This window comes from Helianthus annuus, chromosome 5 (genome assembly GCF_002127325.2).
Source record: "Helianthus annuus cultivar XRQ/B chromosome 5, HanXRQr2.0-SUNRISE, whole genome shotgun sequence".
In the NCBI taxonomy this organism is placed as follows: Eukaryota; Viridiplantae; Streptophyta; class Magnoliopsida; order Asterales; family Asteraceae; genus Helianthus; species Helianthus annuus.
Window position 1 is genome coordinate 152,373,542 of NC_035437.2, and position 6,284 is coordinate 152,379,825.

A 6,284-nucleotide genomic window follows, 5' to 3' on the forward strand; every position below is an offset into this window, starting at 1 on the left:
AAAAGAAACCCTCTGGTGTAGAAGCAACCAGTGAGAGTGTTTTGATGGAATTTTTAGGAGGGGTCGGTGACATTGTCGAGGGTTGTCAGGAAATGCTATCACTTAGCATTTCCTGACAATCCTCGACAACGTCACTGACCCCTCCAAGTTTTCAACCAAAACACTCTCACTGGTTGCTTCTTCAACACAGGTCATCCTCTAATCTCCCTTAATAGCTAAGAACGTGACACGTAGGTAAATCGAGGTCATCCTCTAATCTCCCGTAATAGAATCCTGAATTCAAACCGTTACTATATAAAATTTGATAAACTAAATTTGATCATTTTAATTGATTTGAGATAATGAAAAACCAAAACTGATGCATTATTTACTAAATGATTTAAACTTCCAAGTGATGTTAAAAGCGACCATTTTTATGCAGCGAAAATGGGCTGCGGTTGAAATGCACAATTTTTTGTATAGTAAAAGTCAGCCATATTGGACAGGAATAGCTTATTAGCAACAACATTTCAAACAACGTCACCTCTGCAAGTGACTTCAACTTATTAGCAAAAACATTTCAAACAACGTCAACTCTAACCTGATGTAATTTAAAGGACAACATGAGTTATGTCAAACTTACTGATATCAATTGCTCATGGATAAAATCCATTAACTGTTGGCTTGACATGCAATCTCTAAACACATGAAAGTAAAATAATTTAGTAATGATCCAAAAGATTAACAAAGAATAATTGCATGGCATAAATTATAGTGCCATTTCATATAAACCCTTACCCGATACCCTCACATATCAGCCCAATAAACTCATCATCCTCACATACCTGAAGCTAACAAAAAATAAAAATGCATGTCAAATAAAAATAATCCATAAAAAGTTGCATATTGAGTGTGCAGAGGGACTTACAGTGTGGACATCAGGATTATCTGTATACATTTGTTTTTCAGGTTTCATAAAATTCCATGTCACCTGCCCAACCATCGCTACAATATTAAAAAACAATTAATAAGATGAACCAATCTATCTATCTCTATCTGCAGCAATTAGGGTATTAAATGGATGAATGTCTTCATCATCCTAAACCATAACAAACACTTAACCACCCCCAAAATCAAACACACAAATCAAAAGATATACACAAAATACCAAAACGCTAAACAATATGAGACATAAATGATTACCTGCACGACAACTGCTGTAGAAGATAATGCCAACCCATTACCGATGACAATTGCAGCAGGTCCTGCCAGTCCGCATACAATATGAGCAACTAATCCCACCACAACAGCTGTCACCAACACCTGTATCAGCGTATCCCCAACAAAAATTAAAATAAACAGTAGCACAACACAAAATGTATAGACCAGATTATTTGTAGTTACCTGAGCAGAACCCAATCCAAAAACGTATTTCTTCATGGAACTCAGCCTTTCAACAGAAAGCTGTGAACAATAACAATACACAATTTCAAGTTTCAACTCATGTAATACAAAAGAATAATGAAATTAGACTTATTTTCACACTCAAATTCGATCAAATCATCTTCTAACAAACAACTGTAAACTTAAATTCTGAAAAATAATCAACAGAAATGTAAACGTATCCAGATCCAGCCGTCACCCAACCTAACAAATTTCGCAAGAATCAACTCCGGTTCCAATACAGTATCTAAAAACCATAAACACACAAATCAATCACTTAACCCATACCTTAACATGCGGATCTACAGAAGTTTCCAATCCTGTAACTTCCTTGCACGAAACCGACAGGCGGAACGTTTTCGGAGTGGAACCGAGATAACCTAGGGTTTGAAAGAGAACTCATCTTGTTGTCTCTTGCTGCATTTCCAGCCAGCTCCAAAACCTAATTTCAAATTGTATAAAAAAATTATTATAAACCTTTACCCTCAAACAATAAAAACCCACTTGAAGTTATGTGGAACTTGACGGAAGTCACCTCAAATCAACCTTTTTCTATTTTAGCAGACAATACAACTCTGCATCTCCTATTAAGCCACCAGACATCTCCATACAGAAACAGAGGCATAGCGATAGTCACCACAGCGATAGTCACCAAAGCGATAGTCAACAGTCGCACACATGCAGACGAATGGGGTTTCAGTCACCACAGCGATAGTCGACAGTCGCACCCCAAGTGGTGGCCAGGGTTTACCATTTCAGGTATTATCTGCAGAAACCTATGGTAACGGTGGTTAGGGTTTCACTACAGTGATGAAGATGGCTTGAAGAAAGCCAAGACTCGAAAAGTACAACAAAACGATGTGGCTCAGATCTACCAGAAATCATGGCTGCAAGGTGGGTTGCAGGTCAAACCCTACCATCCGCCATCATTGCCATGCCAAAATGAACTGGTAAAAGACTTTTGAGATCATCATAGCCGAGTGAAAGAACCATCGGACTTCTTTGCCGAATACATTCTTCAAATTGAAGCTTTTTGAATACAGAAGAAAGAGAAACCCTAGAAATCGCCAGAAGTGAGAAGAGAGGAGAAGTCATTTGAAGATAGAAGAAAGAGAGAAATGAAGATTTGAATTGAGAAGAAAGAGAGAGTTGATTTAATTTGCTCTGTTGATGTGCATTAAATGGCCATACAACTCCCCATGCAATTCAAATTTGCCTCCTAAAAAATTTAGTTTGTATATATTAAAAAATCCGATTATAATATTTATATATAATAAATAAATCGTGATTATGACATCAGCGAGGACTACGTGGCATACCTATGAAGTTGACACGTAAGCAAAGTGAGGTCATCATCTAAGCTCCTTTAATAGAGAGTATAGATTCTCTTTCTCTCTTTTAACTTTCTGCCCCCCCCCTCCCCTCCCCTCTCTTTAACCACCATAAACAACCCTCTCCCTTCTAACCCACCACCACTCTAGCCACCGCCACTTGACCACAACCACCACTCGGCCGCCGACACCTCCCCTTTAAAACCTCTGCCACTGCCTCCTTTAAACACCTCCGCCATCACCACCTACCCCACGGCCACCAACGCCTTGCCCCCACTACCACCCACCTGCCACCACCACCTATCCCCACCGCTTTCTTTAATCACCTTTGTCCTACCACCTAGCCCTACCGCCTCCTTTGAACACCTCCGCTATCACCACCTACCCCATGGCTACCAACAACGAGGGTTGTTGTACTAAAAACCCCAATATTATTCTCAAATGGTTGAATCCTGACCATATTATCACCTCGACATTGTGTCAACCTGAGCAAGTCCTGGTGGCTTCTGATGGTGGAATATTGGATGAGCAAATAAAATGGAAGCTGTAATTTGAATTTTAATTTAACGAGTTGAGTGATATCATTAAATTATTTGACGTTTTTTTTTTGTAATTTACTCTTTTTTAAACAACCAAAAGTTTAGTAAAGATAAATGGGGAAATGTGTACTTTTTTTTTGAAAGGCCAATGAAACTTTATTCAAAGCGCTAACAATATGCTAGCAAAACTGTCTGGAAAAAACAACCAGAAGAACAAAAAAATACAACCCGACATACAATTGGAACCCAACAAAAAACAAAACAAACCCCAAAACTACCCCATCTTATGTGTATCGAATCTCCCCACACATCCCACGTCATATTTACCATCTTCCCGCGGTTTGTAATCCACAAATAGCTCATAATCTTGACCTCTTCAAAAATATTTAGGACCACCACCGCCTTTTGATTATGAATGAGATCATTCCTTCCTTTCCATAGGCTCCAAAAAGTTGTTACCACCACCGCATAAAAAGCTTTCTTTGCACGAGGCTTACAACAAATGTGTAATTATTGTTTAAAAGACATATATACCCTTAAAATCTTTTAACATATGCATAATGTGTTGTAACATAAGCAATTATACTTGTATTACTTAAAATTTAAGAACTCATTATAAGATGTATAATCTACATCTAATAAAAGAATCCAAGAAAAGTCCACATGTCAACATTTCTCTTCCATATATTCATTCAAATGCCACGTGGCTTTTTCTAATGCTACCTTAACCGTTTGACCCAAGTGGATCTAAACCCACCCACCCATATATGATAATTTTTACCTGATATCAATTTCACTCCAAACCCTAATTAGCCTCTCCCTCGTCACGCTCACAACCGTCTCCCTCCCTCCCCACCACCACTGATTCGCATCTCCATCTCTCCCAAACCCTAATCAATCATATCCACTTCCCTCAAACATATAGAGAGAAGAGGCAGAGATGGAGTTAGAGAGAGAAACATATACAGAGAAGAGGCAGGATTAACAGGGGCTGTCGGGACCTTCAGTTCATGGCGTTCTCCTAGGCGGCGATGGTGCTGTTCTGTGCCTCAAACTGTCGTATGCCTACCATCACCCTACATATTGGGTCTTGATATATGGTATGTTATGGCTCTGGTTAACCTACATCCCTTTTAGACGAATGATTCCACATACCCCTCTCTTCTGGTTTGAGGTCGTTGGTTTGTTTCCTTTTTGACTCGATGATGATGGACATTTGCACATCTGAGAGGTGATTTGATCTGTAGTCTTATGATGAGTGTTAACCCTAATTTTTTTAGTTCGTTTTTGAGATTTTGATTTTGTTCCTGTTATTGACTAGATGATGGTGAAATTAAGCTTGTCTCAGATCTTAGTCGATTTGCACTCATCTATTTTTGGATTTTGGAAGCACATCTGAAAGGCACTTGAATTTGTGCAGAGAGTGTTATAAAAAGGGTATGTTCTTATTATCCTATATCTTTATTTGACCTATTGTAGCCTCAAAGGAACAACTTGTGAGTTTTATTTTCTTCGTACTCTGTGGGCATGTTGCTTCTCTTTTATGACATATGGTTGGTTCAGTTGGTATGAATGTTCTTATAGTTTTTAATCGCTTATTTTTTTGCTTTTGATTTTTTTGTAGTTGTTGAACTTGCTTATCAACTGAGAAAATAAGAAATGCCTCTCAAAAACAATCTCTTCTTTCTGGAATTATACTTTGCTGGGCTTCCGTTATTCAAGGAACTAGCTTTAGTGAAAGAACGAAGGTAAATACGTCTCTCCAAATGTTTTCACTTACTATTATGATGTTATGATCAACAATAAATGATTAGATGGTACTGTTGTCTTTTTAGTCATGTCAAAACAATCATGTACTTTTCATGATTCTCCTAGCCAATTTATAATAGCCGAGTCGTGCTACATTTTGGGTGCATCTCAAACTAAGGTTCACCGTCTTTTTTTATAAATTTTTCTCGGTGTTAATCGGTTATTGGTGGTTTCTTTGGTTCGGTTCAGTTAGTTAACTGTTAAATCAAAACATTTGACATGGGTTAAATTTTTTTTACTTCTGTTAATAATTTTACTAGAAGCCATACTCAAATGTGAATAATACGATCATCTGGGCTACACAAAATACCCATGTAATAAAAATAATAGGATCCAAACCCAATTTAAAGATCAGGTTACATAAGTGGATATACATTGCTTTTGAATTAAACAATTAGTTTGTCTTGGGCCTTCCATTTTATAATGCTAGGGGTTATTGAGCTTTGATTTAAAGAAATATGTGGAACTGCTGTAATAAGAGAATTCTTTTAAAGATGTGAGTTGTTTTTTACTTTTTTGCAGGTGCAATTTCTCTATGACCATAAGAAATCCTACACACCTGATATTATTTTTTTAGTGGCATGGATCTAGCATCAAGGTTTAGGTAGCAGTTGGGTTTCTCCTGGTCATTCTATTGCAGCCGCAATGTCTTATCAATTATGAGCCTCAAGTGTCCATGTTTATTTTTGTCCTGTTTTCTTCAACACGTTTCTTTAACTGCTAAGATCGTTATTGTCTATTTTTTGTATTTTTTGCTTGTGTTGGTGCAGGTTGAACTTTTATTCTTCTTCGTTAAAGAGCCTAGGGTTGGATCAGGATTCCAGTTTCAGGTTGTACTGATTTAGTCATGAAGACAAATAGTAATAACAATGAAATAACAATCCATAAAACATCATCACCATTTTAGGCTCGCATACTTGCTAGATTTATTTAAAGGAGACTTTGAGTTGGAAATCATTCTTTACCTTAGACTAACTTAGATGTACACATTCTGTTTAATTTTATTTTGGATTTTAACATTTATTTTGTATATGAAGCTATTTTGTTAATCAAGTGATGCTTAGGTATACTGGTAGAAATCTAATTGCTTAAGAAGAATTCTGATTTATTATTTTTTGTTAATCAAGTGGTGGTTAACGTTGCTCCTCATTGAATATAAATTTGATGATTTGCTGGTGAAATT

General features: G+C 37.1%; 1 long non-coding RNA gene across 2 annotated transcripts; it reads left to right on the plus strand.

The window, feature by feature from the left end:
- Positions 1-4,046: 4,046 nt before the first annotated feature.
- On the plus strand, positions 4,047-6,058 carry LOC110941859. Of its 2 annotated transcripts, none has more exons than XR_002594466.2 (4): positions 4,047-4,392; positions 4,614-4,729; positions 4,917-5,040; positions 5,624-6,058. It is a non-coding gene; the product is annotated as an uncharacterized LOC110941859 (long non-coding RNA). The 2 variants fall into 2 exon arrangements; XR_002594465.2 differs by having other exon boundaries at positions 4,077-4,523.
- Positions 6,059-6,284: the final 226 nt, after the last annotated feature.